The sequence below is a fragment of the Triturus cristatus genome, chromosome 9, assembly GCF_964204655.1.
Source record: "Triturus cristatus chromosome 9, aTriCri1.1, whole genome shotgun sequence".
NCBI classification, from domain to species: domain Eukaryota; kingdom Metazoa; phylum Chordata; class Amphibia; order Caudata; family Salamandridae; genus Triturus; species Triturus cristatus.
In genome coordinates, this window is record NC_140592.1 from 494,286,174 (window position 1) to 494,313,782 (window position 27,609).

The 27,609-nt window shown below is 46.8% G+C and overlaps 1 protein-coding gene across 2 annotated transcripts in view; it reads right to left on the reverse strand.

The window, feature by feature from the left end:
* Nucleotides 1-27,609, reverse strand: part of NRXN2 (neurexin 2) — a 2,164,206-nt gene that overhangs the window by 382,379 nt on the left and 1,754,218 nt on the right. The gene's annotated exons all lie outside the window — the stretch shown is intronic.

Sequence of the window (27,609 nt, forward strand, 5' to 3'; positions counted from 1 at the left end):
AGTGGCTGGTGAGTGGTTCATTTTGCATTTCCTGCCCAGCCGCATTTTAGAGGGCACGGTTTATTTGTGCAGAGTTGTTAGGGCACTGTTTGGTCTTCTCCAGGCGCAGAGATGCCCGTAGGGCGCAGAAGGACACAGAGGGCACGCATGGAAGTGCTTTTGGAAGCTATGATGCGCAGGATGGATGCTATGAATGAGAGCCTTGCAGCATTAAGGGACTTCCCTCCTGCGGAGAGGCAGCGGGCATCAGGGGAGAGGCCTAGGTGAGTGGGAGTGGCCCTAAGGCAGAATTCCCCATCCTGATTTGAGCTAGGGGGCTTTCTAAAAAGAATGGGGTAGAGAGTCCCCCTGAGGTGCGTCCTGTGGGAGAGATAGCTGGTCACTCTGGGCAGAGAGGGGGGGTGCTGTTGAAGGCGATGCCGAGGGACTTGCCCTCGGGGCTGGGTGTCCCGTGCCCGGTGTTGGCACGAGGTAGTGTGACAGCCATGGTGGTCCAGCTTCTGAGGATCCCCCATAGGATATTGTGCAGCTTCTGCGACTGCCAATTCGACCCATTGAGGACATATATGGTGCACTCCAGAGCCTACAGGACATGTTCCAAAGTGAACCCCACAGAGTGGTGACTCTGCATCATACCTGCACTCTCCTGCACCAATGTGAATCTTATGTATCCTTTAACGGCCCAACTCTCCTGTTGGCCCAATCCAAAACTATCTTCCCAGTATAGCATCAAGAGCTGGTGGTTCAACTCTGCTGTGGGAGTGCAGCAAACATTCACACTTTGTAGTCACTTCAACTACTCCACAGCGCAGTGTTGAATTCATACAACGAGCTGGTCCCAGCCCTCCTCGACCCTGAGCTCAACAAGAAGGCCATGACCAAAAGATCCAATTTTAGGCCCATCCTAGCAAAGCCTACACATATTTTCCTGGAGGCTGGCGTTATTGCTTCCACCATCTAAAAGCAAGGACATGCTCAAACATGGCACCGATCTTGTGCACCCCGGGGAACTCCATGCGCTCCCATTTAAACACGTTCAGTATGTGAGGCAGGCTCTGCTGCTATCCATGGTGCTGAACGGTCATTGGTGAGCATTACAGCCAATGAGGAGTGCGTGACGAAACCGACTGCAGAATGAACCCAGGCAGTCTGCTGGCCAACGAAGGGGAGACTCTACCCCACAAACCATTCTCTTCAATATCTATTAGACTGTTAATGTACAGGCTTTAGACTTCTGTAGTGCTTCATTTGTGATGGACTTTCATTCGAATGTGCTTATTAAAGTGTTACACTTGTGTAACTCATTTTTAATGAGTATGTTAAAATCACCAGAGTTACACTGTATCTGTCCCAACCTTCAAATCACCTCTAGGGCGGCATCGCTGTCCGTTACCCAAGAACTTCAAGTCAGTTCAGTTCAAAATGCTTTATTCGGTTTGTTTGCACAACCATATAGCAGACATAAAATATAAAACATACAACAATCGTTCAATAAAACAATAAAAGGAACAAAGTACATAGACCAAATACATTAAATATGTACAAAACATACTAACTAGGGTACAATCTCCTCCAACAATACCAATACATATTAGAATTGTCGGTGTAGATACAAGAAGAGAAGGCTCTGATAAACTCAGTAAATTGACATGTGCTAGTTGCTAAGGTGCTGAGTAGTGTGCAAAATACGCTATATAAGGTGCAGTTCCGGTATCGGAACATGTGAAAATATCGCAAAGAAAAGACTCTGCTGTACTCGGCAGAGTGACAGATGCAACTTGCTAAAAATTCTAAATGATTAAATAACAATAGATTTTCTGGCGACCATACATTTTAAAATATAAGTAGCTACATAAAAACATATATCTGCACTTTCCAGAGTAAACATTAACTGCATCGCGTTCCTGGTAGACCGGACATTATATTTTAAAAAGATAGGTTTTAAAAAATATCTTCTTAAAAAAGTATAGAATTTACAAAATAGTATAAAATGACAGCAACTCTGTTTGGATATATCGTCACAGGGGCATGGAGTGTTACTGTGCTGCCTAATAATGGGGAAAGACACAAGGTGGTGTACTATACCAAACCTTAAACGAGTAAGAACAAAACGGTGAGAATTTCTTGAGACTTCCGTTAAATATAGCTGGAAACCCTCACTCACATTGTTTTCACAGTAAAAAACGGAGGTACATTGTTTAGCACAAACAGGTTCTCTAGATTTTCTTGAGTTGCATAGAAAGGTCACCTTAAGCTCGGATTTAGATATACTGGCAGCTTCGTCCGGCGCAGAAAAAGGATCCAAATTAAAAAGAAGCTTATACCAGTAGTGGTTGTGTCTGAGCCAGGGAATATGCAAACAGTGGTCCAACCTTAGGCAATCTCTGATTACTTTTTGGGTGAAAATGGTTTCAGTTTTGGACCAAATAGATCGCCATAAGGCCAGTGGCCGTAAAGCTACAAGATCTTTAATATAATCTAGACCCACTTCTCTGTGGATTAGCTCTGTAGAGGCTGATGCGGGAGCACACAATAGACGTCTCAAAAATGAGTTTGTCAAGTTGGATACGGTTACCACAATGGGTATGGTGGCCTCACACACCAGCCCCATACAAAGCAGATGATAGACATCTGGCTTTGTAAATCGAGATCATTTCCTTAATTCTACGGTTCCCAAGCTTGGAGGCAAATCTAAATATGCCGTTGTTATTCTTTACCATTTTAAGGCGCACATTCTCACATTCGTTGTCCCATCTCCCATCACCAGAGAATGTAACACCAAGATAACAAAAATTGTTAACGGTTTGAATTTTTGCCTCGTCCAGGTGGAAGGTCCTTTTAACCTCAATCTTCCTCCCGCAAGACATTACAAATGTTTTTTCTTTATTAATTAGCAGCTTCCTGCTGTCGATAAACCGCAGGAAGCTGTCAATGAAGAGTTGGAGGCCGATTTGGGTACGTGACAAGAGGACGGCATCATCCGCATACAACAGTATTGGGATTGGATCGCCGTCTATTCGAGGGGCATCAGCTGGGAGCTGTCTAAGGATTGTATCAATTTGATTCATAAATAAGGAGAATAACAGGGGGGCTAAAACACAACCTTGTCTGATGCCTCTGGTCACTCTAAAAAAAAGGTGTAGATTCCCCATTAGACCCAAAACGCACTTTACTGGATAGCCTTTCGTATAATCTAGCCAGGAAGTGTACGATATCTTTTGGTGCACCCATCTCCAATAGTATAGGCCATAAAATTGAATGTTCGACCAAATCAAAAGCGCTGCTAAGATCAGCAAAACATAAAAATAAGTTCCCTTTTTTGACCGTAGTGTATTTGTTTATAATGAGGTCGAGGTCCAGGCACTGCTCCATTGTACCTAATGGTGTTATCCTCTGCCCATATTTCTAGTCTGTTTAGGAGGATTCTGCTCAGGATTTTGATTGATGAGTCCAAGAGGGAGATCGGTCGGTAGTTACGTGCCTCGGACCTGGACCCTTTTTTGAATAAGGGGACAATTATAGATTTTCCCCAGGTCAGAGGAAGGTTGCCTTCTATAGCAGCATTAAAGAAGCGGGTTAAAATTGGTGCCCATAAGTTCATCTCCTGTTTATACAAGTCCACGGGAACACCATCAGGGCCCGGAGCTTTACCCCCGCTACTCTTTGACAGCCCCAAATAAACCTCATCCAAACTGATAGATAAAGGTGATGATAGCTATACAGAATTGGTGTTCGTTACAAAATCTAAAACCAGCCTATCTTGGTTAAAAATGTTAGTAAAATGGTCGTAAAATGGTCTATCCAGGCGTTGCAGTTTACATGTGATGTTAGTTCAGGAATGTTGTCATTCTTTAAAAAAGGGCAGTTAATGGTCTCCCAAAATAATTTATTGTTATTTGTATCTGCCGCTAAATGAGTTTATGCCATAACTCCTCTTGTATTTCTTTTTTCCGAAATTCCAAGGAAATCTTATAGTTATGGCGTTCAGCCTTGATATGAGTGGTGTCCCTGGGTTTAGCGGCCAGAGCGGCCTTTAATTTCGACAAGGCCTGTGTACAATTATTATTGAACCAGCCAACTAACCTAGTTTTCGTTGGCCTACTCCTACCTGTCAGTAAGCCCTCGATGACCATGTTAATTTTATAAAATTTAGAGAGCAATATGGCTGGTACTATCTCATTACTTAGACATTAGTCAATTTCTGTTGTACATTTGGTTTTGATCTCGTCCAAAAGTACAACAGGATTAACATTGGCCCACTTAATTCTGGCCCCATTGGGTCTCTCTGCAACTATGTCTCTAACAAAACTGCTGGGGTCTGAGTGTATTTGCCCCCAGGTCAGTAATGTTACAGAGATACTGTTGTGGTCACTTACTGCTTGCTCTGTTATCCTTAAATCGGTATACGCAGTGTTGCAGGAGACGAGGATATGGTCGATGTGCATCCCTGCCTTTGAAAGTTGGGCATTTAATGTTGCCCTTTTTCGTGGAGCAGTCAAGTAATTCTAGGTCCAGTTTGGCTATCAAGTTGTTAAGTACAATTCCATAGTCGTTATGTGGGAAATGGTTATATGGTATACTAGCATTAAGGTCTGGCTCCCCCAAAAAGCTGCATGTCCTTTGTTTTGCATATGGGCAGGCCTGTATATTAAAATCCCCTGCCCATAAGAGGACTGGTTGGCTCTTAGATAGAGCCAACATCTTATCAATCTCTCTGCCAATTTCATAGGCTATAGGACCCCTGCGTGCATCAAAGGTATTATTATAGTAATTAATTATAATTAAATCCTTGCCCGTGACATGCTCCAGGCGTAGTAACTGGGCGTAGGGGGCCACCTCGTGATGAATGTTAGGTTTAAACTTGATTAGCTTGGTTGATGTTAAAATTAAAAGGCCACCTTTCGCCCTTCCTACAGCCGAGTTCACTGCCAGTACCCAATGGGATGTATAGCCTTCCACATGAATTGGTTCTTTGTACCAGGTCTCTTGGAGACATAGAATGTCAAACCCTTGTGTGATAAAGTCATTCCAAAAAGGGGTGTTCAGCTTCCCACTGAGGCAGCTATATTCCAGGTCGTGATGTTAAGTCCTGCCTCTGGTAATATAGCGATCTTGCGTGTTATTTGGCTAGTTGTTGATTTGACGACACCTATCTCAGGAGTATTTTGTTCTACTGCTGATGTCCTCGAGGGTACTTCATTGGGCTCCACCACGTGTGGTTTTCTAGATATGGCACTCGGTCTAACCCCTAATAATGCTTCCCTGTTAGTGGTGTGACTATTGTGGTCACTTACTGCCCTCGGAGGAATAGGTATATTATCAATGTACTTCTCAGTACAGTATCCTGAGAGTCAATCAACGTCCTCCAGTGATTCGAGAACCTGGAATCGATTGGAGGTCGGGATTCTAGAGTAATCACGGGATCTAGAAAAGTTATTTGGTATATAAGAGTTTGCATAATGGTCATCATAAAGATAGCCGTTGTTGTGGGCATTCCTTGGGTTACCTATTGGGGATCTGTAGAAGGAATCTAATGGATATAAGGTTGTATTATGCTCCCAGTTAGAAAGAGGTGGGGCATTCATGATAGAGTCACAAGTCCAGTCGGGTGTTCTGAAGTTAATGATGACACAGTCACCCTTGATGTCCTTTCGCAAAGGGCCAACCCATCCTACCCTTTGGGTCCTTAATATCTGATTGGCCCCATACATAGGGTAACCACAGTTTCTGGAAAGCCAATGTAAAATTTTATTTTTGAGCATGTCATGGGTTTCGATTTGAGCTGGCCTTAGTTTAGGTTTTTTTACAAGAACTGCAACGAAGGCTGCGCATTCAGGGGGCAGGTAAATAACATCAGGGACTTTAGGCGATCTAATGATTTCTCTATCTGATACTTTGCTCAGTAATTTACTCGGGGGTAGAGTGCCAGATTTGGTAGGTCTAGCTTGCACTGTCTGACTTGCATCCGATCTGACGATTTCTCTATCTGGTACTTTGCTCAGTAATTTATTCGGGGGTAGAGTGCCAGGTTTGGTAGGTCTAGCTTGCACTATCTGACTTGAATCCGGGGTAGGGCAAGCAGTATATGAATTAACTAATGGGGGAGTTAGAACATTGGCCTCTGTCCTCTGGATGGGTTTAGGATCAGTAGTTTTGGATGACTGGGCCTCTTTAACAATTGTTGACCCTCTTAAAGGGCCAGGTAAATATGGTTCACTCTGATGACCGTTATCAGTTAGCCCACCTTTATCGTGATATATCATAAGGCCGTCAGACTGGGTCACTGTGTTGGATTTCTCCACATAATTCCATAACTTATCTATTTCTCTAGCCAAGTTATCTATTTTTCATGGATGGGTCGGATGAGCTCGGCTAGTTTGTCATAAATATCCTCACAATCGGTATTCTTATGAGGTAATGAAGTGGTGCGTTTGGATCTTGTGACCGCCGTATTGCCTTGTAATGGTGGAGGCCTATTTTCATTTTTCCGTTTTGAACCTCTAACCCCCGTTTTTCTAGGTCCCCTAGATTTGTTTGTCGGAGGTCGAGTATTGGAAGGTGTAGCGGCTAACGGTGACCCAAAGGTTAAGGACACTCGTGAGCCGTCCTTCTCCTTTGTGTTCGCTCCATCTTCCGGTTCGATATCAGTTATTATTTCAATATTCTCCCTGCTATTCGTGCCTGAGTCGATTTGTTCACACGAATTTAAAATAGGCCCCATGGAGAGTCATCTCTCTGTGCGGTCAATTTCCTTGGTTAGGGCGCTGACCGCTTTGACCAAATATGTATCTATGGTGTTACAGGCATTCGCCACTAGTGGCCGAGTCTTTTTCTTTGTCATGATTATCAGCAAGGGCTTTAAACACCATACAATTGTAAATACTACTGGGTACAACAAGTTTAGGCGCACTTACATTAACCTTACCAAACGACTTATAGTCCGTTAATGTCCTGCCAACAGATGTGGCGATGATGCTCCCTTTTTCAGCTGGTTAGGGTGGTGGCACGGCCCGGCCTCTTCCGGCCCCCTGACGGCCACACAACGGCCTGCCTTTTGCCCGGGCTTAGCCCGGCGCGTCCCGCGCGCCTCCTCGCGGGACGAGCTACCGCCCGTTGATTTAAACGCCTCCAGGCGCTGGAAAGCTCGTCAGCGGGAGCGTCACCAGGTGAGGGAATGCTGGGAGGTGTAGTCCCGGCCGGCGGAGCCAGGCCCAGCCGGTCGGTAGATTGAAGAGGGAAGTAGATGGAAAGTGTGCTCAGCGGAGCGTAAGCCCAGCCGCACACGGAAGCCCCCAACAGCAGAACTTCAAGTCGTCTTTGGAGGCCCTACTTTCTATCACAGACCAAGTACTGACGCTGCTGATCAGCAGTAGGCACGTGTAGGCTCATATTTGATAGTGCTAGGTGGTCCCTACAACTTCTGCATCCTACATCAGGGTTGTGGCGGTGTGTGCTTTAATCACAGCATCATAATGTAATGAAATGTAGCATATAACACATACCCGTCCCTGCGTGCTATTACATAAACACAAGATAGCAGAGATTAGGGCAGAGAAAGCGGAAATGAGCTGAGAGAACGGGCAAGAGGAAGCAATAAAGAGAATAAGAAGGTTTCATAGAAATAAGCAAGTGAGAAATCAGAGACCGGAAGAGTAACCATGGGAGACATTAGAGCATGAGCTACGGGAGAGATCATACGACACAGGAGGAAAGAGAAGAATAGGTGAATACTGACGAGATGACCGAAGAAAGAAAACGAGAGAAAGAGAGAGAGGATAAGAAGATGGAAGGAAGACAATATGAACGGAAAAGATACAGAAAAAATACATTGGAAATGAGGAAGAGGGAACGGATGAGAGAAAGGGAGGGGGAAAGTGCATGGGCAGTGACAGAGGGCATGGGGTGAGAGCAAGGGGTTACAGGTAATAGAGAATGAAAATCAGAAAATACGAGAAAATATTAAATAGAAAAAGATCGCAAATATAGTGAGATAACGGAAGCAAGCCCAGTCGACAGACGAGGAGGTGAATCCGGGATGTCAGAAAGAAGTGAGAGCAAAACATGTCAGAATTTGTGGAATGTAAAAAGAGAGAGAATGGAGGAGACACGAAGCAGCAGTGAAAGCAGTCGCTGTCGAGAATCCCTCGAAGCGATCAACGAGTTAACAGCTCCCCTATAGCCCTCTCACCACCACAAAAAACATACCCTTTGAGGTCTGCCTCGCACACTTCATGAACCCCTTCAAATCCTATGAACGACTTAACAACCCCCTGCAGTCTGGTTTTCACAGCTAATGCCCTCTTGCAGCCTTGTAGTGACGGCGTTAAGAGCCCTCCCACTGTACGGTTCTCCGTGAATACTCTGGCAGCCTGTCTGTGGACAGGCTAATGCCAGCTCGTGGCACACACTCACCATGACCACTGCTTCCATTAGTAATGAAAAGCGGCACCCTCAGCGTACCACCAAGTAGAAGCACTAAATGACTGCCCAAGAAGCCCTGAACAACTGGCTTTTGACAACGTATGGGGAGCGCCCAAGAGGTAAAATGTTATTTTGCCGGAGCCCAGGAAATCATCGCACAGTTCTTGGCGCTCACAGTTAATGCCTTCTCCCAGTCTGGCCGCCGCAGTTAACGCCCCCTGACAGCCCGGCTGGTCTTGTCATCCTATTTATTCTCCTGCTGCCCCGGACTTGACCCGCGGAAGAATGGCCTGTAAATTCACTGCTGGTCCCATTATTACAGCGGTGACAGGTAGCCTGGAAATTCATGGCTCTCCGAAGAGCCGCGTGCGCTCCGTGCCAGCATGAGAAATACACCCAGCCTTGCCATCTCCGTCTGTAGCGGAGGAGGGCCGCACCTGCTCCGTGCCCCGGCATCGGGGAAGATCTGGGACTCGAGCAGAAAGGGAGACGTGTCGAAAGGTTGGACAGATGGCGAGAGCTTAGCAGAGAAGGGCTTGTGAACAAACTGATCTAAGGAACCCTCTGGGAATTCGGCTGCTCCTGCAGCAAGCGGGGACTTCAGTGCGTGTAGGCACGCTGGCATTTTGTCTCTTCTAATATCCATTTATGGTGACCGATTTCTGCCCTCGAGCTTCCCCCTGAGGGACTTACCCAAAGACGAGGCGGGCTGTACCCTCGAACGCATGGCATCATTTACCTTGTTCCTGCACACAGCTGGGTGGGCACCCTGGGGTATCTGGCCTCTTTTTGTATGGGAAGTACTGCGCATGCACAAATGCTCTTGTAAGAGTGCTTTATTTATCATACATACACATATATATATATATTTGCAATTTTAAATAGCGCCAACTCGGCTCAAGGGCATGGGAGGGCTTCACACGAGCACCAGGTTCGTTAAGCAAGGTCAGATTCGTTGTAAAAAAATGTTTTCGTTTTTTTAGGTACAGGGAGATTACCTGATTTTCTCAGAACCACAAGATGTTGAGTGGTCGCCAGGACTCGAACTAGGTTCCCCAATTCCAAAATCGGCAATTCCGGTTGTAACATCGTGTTTCATCGGTTTCTAACCACTCCCAATGTTGACTTTTAGACAGGGCCACCGGAATTATACAATTATAGGATTGTGTAGCTGTGGCGATTTTACCATAATCATAGATTTGTTGCATTTGTCACATATTACATCACCTGCAGCATAATGTTAATCTGCAGATTTTATCAAAAATAAATGTTTCTTGTTCGAAAGGTTCTAAAGTTACTAAAAAAGCAGCAACACGTCTTGCTGCGCGGTGGAAGGCCCTTTGCAAAATTGTACTGATCACTTTCTTTGGCTTAAAGCTATATTTGGGTGTTAAACTGGTATTCATGGGGTGGAACCAATGCCATACAGCGTTAGTAGGTTTAGAAATCACGAAATAATGACCTCGTATTATTACAAAACGTGGCGCATTATGCCGCACAATTTGCCTCCTCTTGCCGTATAATTTACTCTACCCTATAATTTGGCCCTCTTCTGCAGTATAATTCCAGTGGCCCTGCCTATAGAGGAACCGAGGGACAGGAATCACGCAACAGAATTAACTAACTCGTGTTCGCTCCGGTGGTAGACCCCAGTCCACTGAGGATCAGACAACAACTCGGTCACTTGACACATCTGTTTCCAGAGAGATGAAAAGCTGAAGAATGATAGACCGCAAAAAAAGTGGTAGAAAAGGGAGTGGGGGAAAAAAAATTATTGGACACAGGGGACTTGAAAGAGAAGAATGGAGAGGAAGGAAAAGAAAAGGGCTGAGGGGGAAGTATGAAAGAAACAGGCCGACTGGAAGACATATGGCACAGCACTGGCAAAGCTAAAAGGTCTCGCCTATAAGACCTATTGGCTTTGCCAATGTTTTGTATCCATTCTGTATTATAGCATCATGGTTGCTGTGCAACATGGCTTTAAAATAACACATGTGCCGGCCGCATAATTTTGTTAACACATGCATGTGCGTGCCTACAAAATGATAAATGTATGTTTCTATTTTATCAAACCAAGCTTGATCATGTAATGTTTAAAAAACAAAAAACTTTAAAGTGCTTCTTTGGAATATAGTGTGAGATGTATTTTCTGTTTTAAAAAAAAAAATGGATGAGCGGGTTAGGTGCTGAAACAACATGGTGGTCAGTGGCAGAAGCAACATAGCGGGCAGATGGGGAGAAGCACCCCGAGGAATGAAGGAGAACATGGCTGTGCACGGTGAGGCGGAAACCCACAAGGGCGAGAGGAAGCATGTGGGTGCAAGCAGGGGCAGAGAAGCCCATGGGTGAAATAGAGAGCATTATGGAGGGGAGAGACAGGCACACCAGGGAAACAGCTAGAAAACACATGCACTCCTATGAACCACATGACGCAAAAGAAAAAAATGTTCTCTAGAATAATAGGATCCAGTCAAAGAGATGGTAAAGATTGTTGCTCCATGGGAATGGCAAACACAAGATGGACATGCCGAAACAAGGAAAAAACATCCAATAGAAACTTAGCAAATGAGAGTGACCGTAAGGCCAACCAATGGTTATTAATGACCAGGCTGCAAGCACGTACATGTTCTGGGTCAGCCCACAATACGTCTTTCATTACTAGACAGCTTTTGCTGTCTGGAGGCTCGACACAAAGGGTACAGAAAGCGTGGCACTGCAAAGAGAATGGAGATACAAATGCGGAAAAGAAAGGGAAGAGTACACTGCTGTAACAGAAACATGAAAAATAGAGAGTGGATGGAAAGGCGAAAGTGGTGGGAACTTAGTAGATAAAGAGGTTTGAGTGAGAAAGACGAGAGGGAAAGGAAGGAGATAATGGACGGGGGGGGGGGGACTGAGGATAAACAGAGTGAAGAAGCAGGGGAAAGGGGGCATGCCCAGGTACCTGCAATACCTCAACGCCTATGCCCCTGACAAGGCAGCAGCTACAAAAAACACGTCTATGCTTCTGTACCCACACCGAGGCCCCCATCTCGGCCATTCATGAACAGTAAAATGCTCGGCGGCGCTGTGACCTTTGGCGAGCCCCACTCGTGTTAACACAGTAGAAGGAGCCGCCGAGCCTCCTCCGCCCGCCAATGGGGCCCCTCTGCGAGGAGCCGCCGCGGGGGCACTTCGGAACTGCAGGAGAAAATATCTGTATGTAGGTCAGATGGAAGTGCGAGAGGCAGCTCCCGACGGCTCATGGGGGACGGGAGGGGCGCTGCTGGAAGGAACGGAGGGGAGGCCTCTGCGGCGCGAGGCGCACCTCCCCTCCCGCCCCCCGCATTCGCATATTAAAACAACGCGAGAGCCCGACGACTCTGTTAAAAAACACGGGGGTGTCAGTCTTAGTGAATGAATGATGTCCGAATGCTTTTGCCTAAAGTCATTGGAACCCGTGAGCTTCACGTTAATGCACGTCATCGGTGTCCTACGCTCGTCGAGGAGTGCCTAGTGTTTCCCAAAGTATCCTTACAGGATGCATTCCTACAATTCGTCTAAACAAAGCATAATTCCCAGTCATTGATAATCGTGATAAAAAGTAGCATGGATCGGGCCCTCCTGAAACTACCCTCCAAGTAGCTGGGTTCACACGCTCAGCTGTTTCACTACACTGTGAATTATGAAGTGTAGGTTGGGCATCATTCTCCGCAGCAGGCACATTGACGTGCTGGGCTGTTTCATTAGCCCCATCCTCCTGTAGGACTATGTATGTGGATCATCTCCATGGCAGCCCTTAGCCTTTCACCAAAAACAGGATTGCTTTCAAGTACGTGAGTCTAAGTAGTTCAGATGGAAGCAAACCAAGACTACAGCACCCAGAATGCTTTCAGTTGTGACAGGAAAGCACGCGATTGGAGACAGTGCCCGGGATGACATGCTGGGTGGTACCCATCCTACTTATAAACGTGCCAGGGCTCTATGAAATTCTAGACTATAATGTTAACATAATAGCTGTCCTAACTCAGCATTACTGTCCAAGGTGCTGGCATCCTTCGGTGAAGAGTTCCTTCACCAGCAGGGACTCACCCCGCTGTTCAAAGAACAGCCATCCAGTGAATTTTGTCACAATATGTCTCAAAATCCAAGCAGACATCACCAAAGGAACATTTTAGAATGCTTATTCCTGCTGACTCTTAGTCATGCATGACTAGGTAAAGCAGACTGGAAAATGTCTTCTGCAGGACATTTTGTGCGAGGAAGGCCAACAGTAGACTGGTGAGGGCAGACAATGTCTTGCTGACCTGACCGTTTCAGCTCAAACCAGTCTTTTAATGGCATCTCAAGCAACTTTCTTTGTGGCCCTTACTCCAAAATTCAAAACAATATGTTATTCACCTCACATAACTTTCCACAACTGCCCAGAAAATTTACAAAACTTCTGAGTGAAAAATCACTCGTATTAAACACAGGCCTAACAAATGTACCAATCAACATAGGTGCATCTTTCCTTCGATGTTTTGGAGGAAGGCTGGAGAGGAGAAGAACGAGCTCTCTCTTTCTGTCTCAGTACATCAGCTGCATTGCAGTAACAATGCAGGCTGGGCTCGACAACAGCTCTGGGTAGGGTGCCGCTGAGTTGTTCCCTATAGTATGAACCTGGAGCTTGCAAGATACAGGACCTCTTAATCTAAGTGAACTCTGCTAAGACAGGCCCACTCACAAATGTCAGAACTTCATTTAATATACATTTACCAGTCAACTGGTAAACATAAAATCCCCCTTTATTTTAAATGTTGCCAGCTTTGCATGTGGTGGAGCAGGCAAAGTTTTTTAAACAATCGAGAAGCTGAAAGTTCTCAGACTTCCTAGTGTCGGATGTCCATAGCCGTCATCTGTCCTTTAAATTCAGTGATGGCCGCAATCTTGGGTTTCAGACCATTCTACTGAGGGGACAAATTGGACTGAAATTGGATCAGAAGGCTTGATAAAGTGAAGCGCTAACTCTTTGCCCAGGTGCCAAATGCATTTGTGGGCATTCCCAATGATAACATGCAGATGTGGGCATCACCTATTTGAAAGTATCCACCCAGTGCAGAGAGACAAACCAACACCAATAAACAGCCCCATTTCCTTTATATTCAAAGTAGTTTGGCCATGGGATCTCCCTGTGGGAAGGAATTTTTAACAGTCACAGGGCATATTTACAAGCCCCTACCACCACCGAAACCTCACTTTTTTGGACGCTTTTGGTAGTGCCCAGGCCACGCTAAGCCACTATGCGTGGTTTAACACAGCCTTGTAAATATGGCCCTCTGCAACTCAGTTTTCTGCCGCAAAGGGGAATGCAATGGGTGTTGCTGTGGGCATTTCCAGCAACACCCAAGGCTTTTTTGCCACTGCTCTTGATTTACAAGGATCTGTAAATGTGAGGCAGTCTCAAACATTGACGACTTTCAAAAGGACTCGTAAATGTGGAGCAATGAGGAGAAATACTTTTATTTCTCCTCATTTTTTGCTCTTTCTATGTGTGATGCATTTTGCAGCACACAGAAGAAAAACAAAGCCATAAATGATTGTTTTTTGTGCAGGAAGGTCTCCCTTCCTGCACAAACACAATCATCTGCGCAACGCAGGCCCCCTTGCACCATTGTGCAAGGGTGCCTGCATTGACGCTAGGCAGCTTTGAGGGCCGGTGCAGGGGTGAGAACAGGGATGAGCCATATTCTTGTTAGTAAGGCGCATCCCTGCGTTTTGAAAATGACGCCGCTCGGTGCAGCAAAATTACCTGCGGCACAGCAACGTGCCATTTTCATGTATATATGCCCCACAGTTTGGCCAGAAAAGCAGAAATCACACTTTTTAAAACCCTGTTTTGTGTTCCCTAGTGAGGGAAAGAACGTGGTACCAACCCCTATGTCCAAGCCACTTCAATCTTAGATTTACATTTGGAAGTCATTGTGAAATGACTGACTTGGCTTGACAGCTCGGTTATTTGATTTCATTTAACAGTAGGTTGTTAAATATTAGTGAATTGTAATTTTTTCACATGTTTTGAAACATAAAGTTAATTTGCTTGCCGTAACCATGTGTTTTTGTTTAAACTCTGGCTATTCGGTCATTCTCTGGCTAGTACATGACACAATTTAATGAAATCCTCCGGAGGTTGGGAAATCAAAGACCTCCTGTTAGGCGTTCATCACCTGAGTATCCGATTGTACACATGCTTGGACGCTGCTGTCCCGTTTCAAATCGAGCAGCGCAAATAGACCCCCCCCCCCCCCCCCCCCACCTTTCTTCACTTTAGGAAAGAGCTGAAGACACATCTCTTAAAAGAACACTGCATTACAACACAGTAAGTATCCCTTGCCTAGAACCACTCTCTGATTGTGACTGCCTTCGCCCAAGAACAGCGCACCGCTGCCTTTCAGCAAGGTCCCACTATACAGATAGCACACACAATGCATCATAAGGTCCTCACTGAGAATTGTAACATCAGAGAAGCACTGAAGCATGGAACAGACAGTAGAAAGATAGAAAAAGAGAGAAAGAGACACAGTGAGTGAGAGAAGAACAATTCCAGCCGGACTCTGAGTCTAAATTCGGGATGACAGCATTTGGGTTGACTTGCAAATTTAAATTCTCTACTGACTCAAGGATAGCAACTCCGGGGAAGTGCTAATAATTTTTCCTAGAGAACTGTTTGGGCACCTGGGTGTGCGGTGGATGAATGAACATGGCGACTGCGTTGGGCTCATCGGCTCACTGAGCCCTTTGTGGTATGCTCTATTGTTGCGGGTGAGCGAGCTCGCTGCCTGGAGGGAAGGAAGCAGCAGGAGAGCCTCCATCTTCATCGAGGTCCCACAAGGCTGCGACTGGTGAAGTGTGTTTCCTATTCAGTATCCCTGACAACATCCATTAAGAACAAATATCCCACAGGTTTAACCGCAGCTTTGGCATTGCATTCCAAGTGCTTTGAGCACAGCCCCTCACCCCCAGCTCGACACACCGTTGGCTGCCACCCGCCCGCTCGCTGGAATAAGGGCAGACCTTCATCGAGGTTGGCTTTGCCTCAAGAGCATGACATGAAACCTAAAAATTGACTATCCGCTCGCTGCCCCGGATTCGTTCCCTTGGTGCCTAGTTGGCTGTAATGAAGTGTGAGACGCTAATTATCTCCAGATGACACCGGCTCGATGGCCTGACTTGGCCAGCAGAAGCGTTGATGGAAGAACTGGACAGCAGCCACAAAATGGCGGCACAGTTGTTCTCTTCATTCAGAGGACGCCACGGTGCCTCTTTTTCTAATATTACCTGTGAGAAGCCAGGAGTCTCAATGCCCACCTACGGTCTGGTCTAATACTGCGCTAAAGGAACAACTCCCACGGCTATGCCAGCAGGCGGTTGTTTCCGCCTTGTGGGTGTACTCTTTCATCCTTCTTACTTACCACAAGATCTCTGTCCTTCCCAAGAGGGGAGGTGCTTTCTTCACAACAATCTCTCATCCCATCTCTATGCCGGACGTCAGATCCCTGTTGTTATCCTTTGCCACCTGTGACTTAGTTCAAGCACTGCCAGCGGATCTCAGTTATGGCGCCATACGCGTGGGCTCAGCTCTCGCGGGGCATGCCAGAGCACCACTGTCTACATTTGTTTCCAGAAGAAACTCAGAGTCCAGCCAGCCCCCTTCAGGCTCCAGTCGTACCACTGTACTACCGAGTTGAAACAGCGACTAATGGACCTGGGCTCGCCAGGGTTGCATTCGAATGTTCAGCAGTTTTTCCCTTCATCCATGCATCTTTTCTGAGGCTAATGCAAAGCTGTAAACTGTGAATGACTGGGGAGGTCTGGGATGTTATGTCCACCATGTGTTCCTGCATTTACTTGTTTATTATATTTAGATTTTCTTTTAGCGTGGACATGATCCAAGAGGGTGAGTGAAAGATTTACACAGAATATTTGGAAGGGATTATTTATCCATTGGCAAATCGAGTGTGATCCCACCTTGTATTGGTGTTCACCAATTTCTGCTTGATAGAGGGGGTGGAGTAGTGTTCCTCGACCGCCTCATAAGATAAAGGTGAGATTTTCACGGCCACTGTCCAGCCCATGTCATTTACCGCCAAATGACTACTTTTAATCACATGCTTCAGCCTGCCCAGCTGAGATGGAGACCGCGTGGACCGAAGGGAGCCCTCGCACTCTGGCGCCCGGGGCCGAGGGGTTGAGGTGAAAGCGCCCTGACCGCCAGCGCGGCTTGACCCGACAGCCAGGTAATGGAAGCATTTGCTGGCGCCAGCACACCGTTGCTTCGTTAGTTTTAATGACTAATGGATTCGCAGGTGCCAAAAAATCAGGTTGCTAGGCAACAAGGAAGAGATGAGAATGTTCTCCCTCTCTCCCTCTCTTTCTCTCTCTTGCTTTCTCTCAGTTTCAAGCGGGCAGAGAGGCAGACATCAGTGAAAGGGAGCTGAGAAACAGCCCCCCAAAACACACTTTTTGTTTGTTGCTATGATGAATGGAAATCTCACTGGGGCCCATTTGAAAATATCTTAGTGAAAAATGGAAAGCAGGCCACATCCGAAGGGATATTAACATTGCGTCCCAAATTGTGTGCAAATGTGTACTTATAAGGCCTAAAAGAAGACATGTGACCGAATTACAAACATTTTGCTGTGATTGACTCTTTAGTATTGCAGACATTCCCCTGCATTCTTATTGTTATTAGGAACTCTTACACCGAAGCATCTTGGCGCTAGGCCAGAACTATCCGATAATCAGCAAAATAAATATCACAACCACCAAACACTCAGTTGCGGCTCCTCCGCTAAGGCGGAGGAGCATCGCCCCACTGCGTTTTTGCAGTGAAAGATAGAGAAAATAAAATGATAATAACTAGCGTTATCATCATTTTATTTTCTCCTACTTTCGCCCACCGCTTTGGGTGAGGGGGCCAGGGCAGGGTAGGAGTGGTAAGCAGCACCCACCTAAAGTGCGCAATGACTGCTTGGACGGCCCTCTTGGGCCGCCCAAAACACTAATGCGCACTTCGCATGTTCTCCATGCAGGCTGCATCGCAGCCTATGTGGAGAACATGCCCAGATCTCCAATCAGCGTCTGAGCGCCCAAAAACGATGCTCAGACCAATCACAATGCTGCTGAGACAGCATTGTGTTTGGCTGAATGGGAACCTGGGTGTGCTTCCTGTGGCCGACCCTGAGCGAGGGAGGACTACGGAGGAGAGATGGGCGAGGAAGAGGCAAAAAGGTACGTTTTTAATTACATTTTTTGTTAGCTGCTTCCCCCGCGTCCTCCCCCCTCCCGCATCCTCCCCCCTACCTCATGCATCGCCACCCCTACCTCCGATCGGTGCTGGCTGCCCCCGCAAACACTAGAAGTAAAAAACAGAAAGGTGTACCAACTCACAATATACATCCATTGCTAGACAAAAACCAGAAAGCCATGAGTAATTGGAATTATTCCTTGCTTACTCCTGGAATTAAGGTACACCAAAAGTGAGTCAACATACCAATAGCAAACATCTTTGTAAATTGTGCCCCCTCAGACCATTCCGGGAAAAAGCAGTCCCAGCCATACTCTAAAGAGCTCTAAACCATTCAACAGTCAATAGCAACAAGCATTGGCATAGCCAATAGGTCTCGCCTTTGGGACCTTATAAGTGTTTAGCCATGCAACAGTTGCATAACTAAACACTTATAAGGTCCCAAAAGCGAGACCTATTGGCTATGCCAAGTGGCCGTGCGGCCGCAAAAGTGAAAGTGATCGCGATCAAACATCAAAGCGGCCTGGTAGCACTTTTTGGAGCCCTCTCAATAAGTCTCGCCAGACCAGCGCATGCGCTGGGTCAGGCGAGACCTAAAAAGGGCCTAAACTAGCTGCCCAAGAAGAAGAAATGAGAAGTCAGTAATAAAAACACCAATTAGAACATAGTCACTCAGCATCATGGGAAGACAGGAAACGGACCCATGAAACGTAGATATGAAATGAAGATGACAAGGTATGCTTTAATAATAGAGGGCGGTGTAATAGAACACTCCTTCAAACTGCAATCATACAATACAGAAGGCAGACATGTATCCTCTCTCCAAAAATACCTAAGTCGCTCAAAGCACTGGCGATGTTTAGTTACACGCATAGGAAGATACCAGTGGATTGATGGCCTGCTCTTCAACAGCCGACCTATGTCAAGACGAGTTGGATGCATGTATGTAGCTGGAGCAAATGCATGCCTACCAGGAAGGACATACTGCCCGTCAGCGCGGTATCTGCAGCTAGACGTACTGCTTGACTATCAGGAGGAATGCGTTGCCTTTCAGCACTCTGACTGCGCCTGGCGAGTACCAGGAAGAGAGCATGGCCCTTCAGGGCTCTACCCGTACTATGCTGGACTGTAACTTGTCTATGTCCAAGCAAGTGGCGACAGTGTGTGGAAGCGGCATAGGTTTCTTCTGACAGCCCCGGGAACTAGTTCCAATCCTTTCATTTTCAACCATGCAAACAGTGGTGGCGGCAATGCTTATGTAATGGTTGGATTATGAAAATACCCTTTATATCGCCCCCCCCCACCCCCAAAAAGCTGTTGGGCAAACTCCAGGTGACATGAATGATACAGCAAGATTGCTGTTTAAACTACCAAGATGGGCACATGCCACGCCACTGTTAAAACAACTTCACTGGTTGCCATTTATGATGATGATGATGATGAAATAGAGCTTATTAAGCGCTCGAATGCAGAGGCGTCTTGGCGCTAAATAGAGGTCTATGTTCAAAGGCTTGTGCATTGTGCACAAGACGTTGCATGGCACTGTGCCAGTTTACATTAAGGAACGTCTGAGGCACTACATGCCCGGTCGTTGTCTAGGGTCCTCTGTGGCGATCTTGCTGACTTGTCCATGCTTTACTAAAGCACCTATGGGCGGTCGGGCATTCTCAGTTTTGATACACCAGATCTGGAACGGACTGCTGGAAATTTTGAAAAAAGAAACCACCCTCTTTCCCTTTCGTAAGACGCTGAGAACCATTTTATTTAAGCAAGCTTGACAGAAGCATTGATATATAACCCTTGAGTAAGCGCCAAGAGACCAGTGGTATATGAGCGCAGTAGAAGTGGTATCAACGTAACATAACCTGTAGCTAGAGGCGATGCATGCAACCAGAAAGGACATACTGCCATTCAGTGTTACACTTGTAGCCTGAGAAGATGCATGACTATCAGAAAAAATGTATATCCTTTAAGCACTCTTCCTGTAGGTAGAGGCCATGCTTGTCTACCAGGAAGTATGTAATGCCTTTGCCCTTCAGTACTCTACGTGTACCTAGAGGCGATGCATGTCTATAAGGAAGGACGCATTGCCCTTCAGTACTCTACCTATACCTTGAGGCGATGCATGACTATAAAGAAGGACGCTTTGCCCTTCAGTACTCTACGTGTACCTAGAGGCGATGCATATCTATAAGGAAGGACGCATTGCCCTTCAGTACTCTACCTATACCTAGAGGCGATGCATGACTATAAGGAAGGACGCATTGCCCTTCAGTACTCTACGTGTACCTAGAGGCGATGCATGTCTATAAGGAAGGACGCATTGCCCTTCAGTACTCTACCTATACCTAGAGGCGATGCAGGACTATAAGGAAGGACGCATTGTCCTTCAGTACTCTACCTATACCTAGAGGCGATGCATGACTATAAGGAAGGACGCATTGCCCTTCAGTACTCTACCTATACCTAGAGGCGATGCATGACTATAAGGAAGGACGCATTGCCCTTCAGTATTCTACCTATACCTAGAGGCGATGCATGACTATAAGGAAGGACGTATTGCCCTTCAGTACTCTACCTATACCTAGAGGTGATGCATGACTATAAGGAAGGACGCATTGCCCTTCAGTACTCTACGTGTAGCTAGAAGCAATGCATGACTACCAGCAAGGACGTTTTGCCCTTCAGAACTATATTGTAGCAAGAGGTGATACACGCCTATCAGGAAAAATGTTCTGCTTTTCAGCAATCGACCTATACCTAGAGGCGATGTATGAGAGTACCAGGAAGGGCATATTGCAGTTCAGTACTCTACGTATATCTAGAAGCGATGTATGAGAGTACCAGGAAGGGCGTATTGCCCATCAGTACTCTACGTATACCTAGAAGCGATGTATGAGAGTACCAGGAAGGGCATATTGCCCATCAGTACTCTACGTATACCTAGAAGCGATGTATGAGAGTACCAGGAAGGGCATATTGCCCATCAGTACTCTACGTATACCTAGAAGCGATGTATGAGAGTACCAGGAAGGGCGTATTGCACTTCAGTACTCTACCTGAAGCTAGAGACGATGCATAACTGCCAGAAAGGATGTATGGCTCCTGAGCACTACACCTGCAACTAGACGCATTGCAAGACTGGAGGAAGTCCTGACACTACAACTCCCTGCCTGCTGTGCCTAAAGTGAATCTATAAACCACAGGGAAGAGGCACTGGTCAAGGCGGCACAGTGTAAGCTTATACCTAACTATATCCTTTAAATATTCTGCCCCGGACTGTCAGTAGCAACCCTTGATATGCGCCATGGAGGGGGTTCTGCGCTCCTCCACTCAGCATAGGTCCACAGAGCCTGTGAATAAAAGGAGAAAGGGTTGCTCTCCAGCACCATTCCTGTAGATGCAGAGAGCATAGGTAGCACAGCTCCACCACACCAGAGGCACAGAATGCAGCTCAGTTTCGGGAGCACCAGACCCTTGTTACATTTTTAGGATATACTGATAAGACACATTAACACACCACACGTCTTACAGTTGGCTCAGATACATAGGTTGCGGTTATTTGAAAACAGCAGAGAGCTGGCCCTCCTAAACCTATGAGGGGCAACCATGGGATCTAGGGACCCCAGGGAGCCCACACTGCTCTCCAACCATCTTGCATGGCGTCAGATAAATCCTGTGCGTCCTAGGAAGATGTAGTCTTGTCCAGCGCCCTCTCCGTGCTCAGAGATCCGGTGAATACTCTGCATTGGTCACTGTCTTGCCATCTGCTGTGGAAGGAAGGGAGTCTGCAATGTCCCTCAGCACTCCACCGGTGTCCAACCACAGAGTGTACATCTCAGTGAGGAAACACTTCTTGCCTCCCCATCACTCTTCTTGTGAAGAAAGAAGTAATGTGGACACCAAGAAGAGGCGCTGTTCTCGTCTCCAGCACCGTTTCTGGATTCAATGAGGTCCTCTGAGTATATGGAAGAGGCGCTGGTCTCGTCTCCAGCACCGTTTCTGGATTCAATGAGGTCCTCTGAGTATATGGAAAGAGGCGCTGTTCTCGTCTCCAGCACCGTTTCTGGATTCAATGAGGTCCTCTGAGTATATGGAAGAGGCGCTGCTCTCGTCTCCGGCACCGTTTCTGGATTCAATGAGGTCCTCTGAGTATATGGGAAGAGGCGCTGCTCTCGTCTCCAGCACCGTTTCTGGATTCAATGAGGTCCTCTGAGTATATGGAAGAGGCGCTGGTCTCGTCTCCAGCACCGTTTCTGGATTCAATGAGGTCCTCTGAGTATATGGAAGATGCGCTGGTCTCGTCTCCAGCACCGTTTCTGGATTCAATGAGGTCCTCTGAGTATATGGAAGAGGCGCTGGTCTCGTCTCCAGCACCGTTTCTGGATTCAATGAGGTCCTCTGAGTATATGGAAGAGGCGCTGCTCTCGTCTCCGGCACCGTTTCTGGATTCAATGAGGTCCTCTGAGTATATGGGAAGAGGCGCTGCTCTCGTCTCCAGCACCGTTTCTGGATTCAATGAGGTCCTCTGAGTATATGGGAAGAGGCGCTGTTCTCGTCTCCAGCACCGTTTCTGGATTCAATGAGGTCCTCTGAGTATATGGAAGAGGCGCTGGTCTCGTCTCCAGCACCGTTTCTGGATTCAATGAGGTCCTCTGAGTATATGGAAGAGGCGCTGGTCTCGTCTCCAGCACTGTTTCTGGATTCAATGAGGTCCTCTGAGTATATGGAAAGAGGCGCTGTTCTCGTCTCCAGCACCGTTTCTGGATTCAATGAGGTCCTCTGAGTATATGGAAGAGGCGCTGGTCTCGTCTCCAGCACCGTTTCTGGATTCAATGAGGTCCTCTGAGTATATGGAAGAGGCGCTGTTCTCGTCTCCAGCACCGTTTCTGGATTCAATGAGGTCCTCTGAGTACATGGGATGAGGCACTGCTCTCGTCTCCAGCACTGTTTCTGGATTCAATGAGGTCCTCTGAGTATATGGAAGAGGTGCTGCTCTCGTCTCCAGCACCGTTTCTGGATTCAATGAGGTCCTCTGAGTATATGGAAGAGGCGCTGTTCTCGTCTCCAGCACCGTTTCTGGATTCAATGAGGTCCTCCGAGTATATGGAAGAGGCGCTGCTCTCGTCTCCAGCACCGTTTCTGGATTCAATGAGGTCCTCTGAGTATACGGAAGAGGCGCTGCTCTAGTCTCCAGCACCGTTTCTGGATTCAATGAGGTCCTCTGAGTATATGGAAGAGGCGCTGCTCTAGTCTCCAGCACCGTTTCTGGATTCAATGAGGTCCTCTGAGTATATGGAAGAGGCGCTGCTCTTGTCTCCAGCACCGTTTCTGGATTCAATGAGGTCCTCTGAGTATATGGGAAGAGGCGCTGCTCTCGTCTCCAGCACTGTTTCTGGATTCAATGAGGTCCTCTGAGTATATGGAAGAGGTGCTGCTCTCGTCTCCAGTACTGGATTCAATGAGGTCCTCTGAGTATATGGGAAGAGGCGCTGCTCTCCAGCATTCTGCCTGCAACAGAGAGCCGAGGAACACGGTGGAAGAGGCAACTCTCTCCAGTAGTTTGCTTTTGGCTAGAGACAGGTCAGAATGGTAAGAAAGCTTGATGCATCTGCATACTACCACTTTGCCTGTTGTCCACAGGTGGCTCCTCCACAATGGCGAAGGAGCGTCACCCCATTGGCTCAGAGCCAGCAGGTGAAAAATTAAACCATATTCATCATCATTTTATTTTTCACCTGCTGGCTGAGGGGGCGTGTGTAGGGAGGGGCGGGGCAGTGGGAGTGGGAGGAGGACTGGTTAGTGCACTTCTTTAAGTGCGCATGTGTATTTAGCCAACCGTCTTATGCTGGCCAAACACATGTGCGCAATTTGGTTTCTCCAACCCAGCAGTATTGACCAGCTGGGTTGGAGAAGCAGCCCAGACTCTCTGTCCTGAGCGGAGCTTCAAACCAGCCTTCTCAGACCAATCCATGCGCTGCTCTCACACAGAGATTACACAGGGAGTCTGTGATGCTGGCCCAGTGTCTCCTCGGACCAGGAAGAACACAGTGCCGAGACTCAGGAGGCGGCCAGCAGCTTCAGGTAAGTTCCTTTTTAAAAAACAATTATTAAACTCCCCCTGTGTCCCACTCGCACCCCTCAATCCTCCCCCCACTTTATGTTTGTGGCGACCCCCACTGCTGTAGTCTGGAGAGGACTCCACTCTTTAGTGAACATATACACACATCTAGACAGCTTCATGGGCTATTAGCATGTACCACAGGTCCCCACTTCCTCTCCCTCCACGATCCTCCTAGCTCCCCTTCTCGCTCACTCTCTCTCACCCGCTCTCTGGTTTGCTTTACCTATTCATATTGTTCAGCTCAGCGTGTTGAAGCTGTGCTCTCTGGGAGCCAAACCAATTCCAGCAGTATTCAAACTGTGCCCTACACATCAAGTACAGAAGAGGACTCAGGCGCTGCATCCTGATGAGGCGCGAGATACCCGGCAGAGACAAGAGAAGCAAACGTGAGTAGCCAATGGGAGAAGACACACGTACAGGGCCATCATTGCAGAGCACAGGTGGCCAGCCAATCGGAACACTGTAACACTCAGTCTGACAAGGAAGAGGAGGCAGATGTTTTCCAAGGTTTGTTATAACATGCAAACCCTATGAAGATACATAGGCGGTGTGAGAACATGTATCACCTCTGTGGCTTGATGTGAAGATTAAAATAGTGAATCTGTGTAAGTTATACACACACACTCGTTTTCACTCTTATTCACTTTACAGATGGTAAGGCCCACTATGCCCCTGTGACTTTAAATAAACACCTTCTCATCTGCAAACACAAAGAGCACAACTCCGTCCCTCAGGCACAACATCAAAGAACTACCTCTGTAGGCATGACACACACACACGCTTCCATCCACAGCATTCATGTGGAGTAGGGTTCCACCCATCCATAAATGTCTTTTTCTGTCTTGTAAGGAGTATGAAGCATTATATAAATGCAACTACTATGCAATATAACATAAACATATGCCACTCTAGTGGGTGTGAAGTGAACACAAACACAACCAACATGTGCAAGCCATGTCTGACCTGGCTGGGCCTCACGTCATGCAAGTAGGACTGTCCAACTCGCACTTCCTCAAAGGGTCAAAATACAATGTGACACATGCAGACCATCACTTGAAGATGCGGGTCATTAACGGTATGAAAGAGAGCAAGATCCTGGATATGTAAGAAGGCATTTGCTTTGATGCAGATTCTCATTTGCTTTCGGCTTAAGATCTGCTCCCATCTCTATAAGCAATGGGTTGCTGTTCTGAACCACTGTCTAGTCTCCTATGACAGCTCACCCAAGAAGACTTTCCTGATGATGTTCTTTCCACCAGACTCTTAAGACAGTCCACCCAAGAAAACTTCACTGACAATGTTCTTTCAACACATCTCCTAAGGTATCCCACGCAAGGAGTCTCCTCTAACAATATCCTTTCCACACTTTCCCTAAATGTCCTCACTCAAGGAGTCTCTACTTACAATGTTCTGTCCACCCATCTCCTCAGACACCCATCACTCAAGGAGTCTCTACTTACAATGTTCTGTCTACCCATCTCCTCAGACACCCATCACTCAAGGAGTCTCTACTTACAATGTTCTGTCTACCCATCTCCTCAGACACCCATCACTCAAGGAGCCTCTACTTACAATGTTCTGTCTACCCATCTCCTCAGACACCCATCACTCAAGGAGTCTCTACTTACAATGTTCTGTCCACCCATCTCGTCAGACACCCATCACTCAAGGAGCCTCTACTTACAATGTTCTGTCCACCCATCTCCTCAGACACCCATCACTCAAGGAGCCTCTACTTACAATGTTCTGTCTACCCATCTCCTCAGACACCCATCACTCAAGGAGTCTCTACTTACAATGTTCTGTCCACCCATCTCGTCAGACACCCATCACTCAAGGAGCATCTACTTACAATGTTCTGTCTACCCATCTCCTCAGACACCCATCACTCAAGGAGTCTCTACTTACAATGTTCTGTCTACCCATCTACTCAGACACCCATCACTCAAGGAGCCTCTACTTACAATGTTCTGTCTACCCATCTCCTCAGACACCCATCACTCAAGGAGTCTCTACTTACAATGTTCTGTCCACCCATCTCGTCAGACACCCATCACTCAAGGAGTCTCTAATTACAATGTTCTGTCCACCCATCTCCTTAGACACCCATCACTCAAGGAGTCTCTACTTACAATGTTATGTCTACCCATCTCGTCAGACACCCATCACTCAAGGTGTCTTCTCTGACAATGTTCTTTCCACCTGACTCCTAAGTTATCACGCCAGGGGGTCTCTTCTGGCAGTATTCTTTCCACTCATTTCCTAAGACATTCACCACCCAAGAGGTCTCCTCTGACAATGTTCTTCTCCTCTGTTCACTAAGTTATCACACTCAAGGAGTTTCTTCTGGCAATAGTCTTTCCACCATCTCTTAAGATACTTATCACTCAAGGAGTCTCTCCTGAATATGCTCTTTCCATCCATCTTCTAAGTTGTCCAACTCAAGGACTCTCTCTGACGATGTTCTTTCCACGTGTCTCCAAAGACACTCATTACTCAATAAGACTCCTCAGAAAATGTTCTTTACACCCATCTATTAAGTTATCTCACTCAAGGAGTCTCCTGCTAAAATGTTTTTTTCCACCCATCTCTTAAGACACCATCACTCAAGCAGTCTCCTCTGACAATGTTCTTTCGATGCATCGCCTAAGGTTTCCCACTAAAAGAGTCTCATTTGACAAAGTTCTTTCCATCTCATCCAAGTTACAAATCGAATCGTAGAGTGGTCTCGTGTATCTTGCCACAATGAAATGCCTCAGACCACTATAATGATCTCCTCCGAAGTTGTACTAGTTCTTTCCAGTAGGTTTCATCTCTTCTGTTTTGGCGGATCTGGGCAGTCTTCCAGGACAACATGTGTTTTCTTTTGGACCTGTGAACACCTCTCTGTTGCGGGGCTACCTCACCTCCGCCATGCAATCCGACAGCCCCTCTGATCCTCTTGCTTCAAGGAGGTAATGTCACAGTTAGGTAGCGATAGTTTTCGCCTAGGTTCTACAGCCTCCATTGTCAGTTTTTTTTGCCAATGTCTACACTTCAAGTTTCATTTTAGGGTTCGTTGGGGCTCCTATAGTGGGTCAGCTCCTACACACGTACCTTTACATTCATGCGTGCGCTCTCAGACATATCAGGTGTTAACTTCACATTGGTGGCTTCCTTTTGACCTGGTTGGAACTACTAGGGTGTAATGTTTTACAGGGAAATATTGATACTGTGTGGGCACAGTGTTGCATCGGAGAGGATTGCCGCCCTATTTCGAGTCTCTAGGGTCTGAATATAAGACAGCAATCAGTTTAGTTGTTACTAAACGGTAAAACATCCTGATTCCATGTAACTAACTCTTTGTCCTGGTTAGCCGTTGCATATCTGTCTAGGTCGTAATGACACCCGGAGAGATTTGCGCTCCTTTTTAGCAGTCCTTGTGCACTTTGGTGTTGGAAGAAAGAGGCATTAGGTGGAATCATGGCTGGGCAGCCTTGGTTTGCTGCAATCTCCATTTTCTGAACAGCCTGTGGCAAGCTCCTCAGAAAACTTTGTTTCTCTGCACTTCTGTTTTTGTTGTTAAATGGAGCACTGACAGCAGGGATAGCATGCCAGCCGAGTTCCCTCCCTCTGCGAGCGAGGCGGCGCTCAGCAGCACCTGTCTCTCTGCACAACATAGCACCAGGGAAGGAAGCATTTCATTCTGATACTCCTGCTGATGAAGGTATTTATATTAAATTTCTAATGATCTTTGTCAGGTTCCTGGTTTAAAAATAAACTCTATTAGAGCCCATTATTCCTGCCACAACAGAGCCAT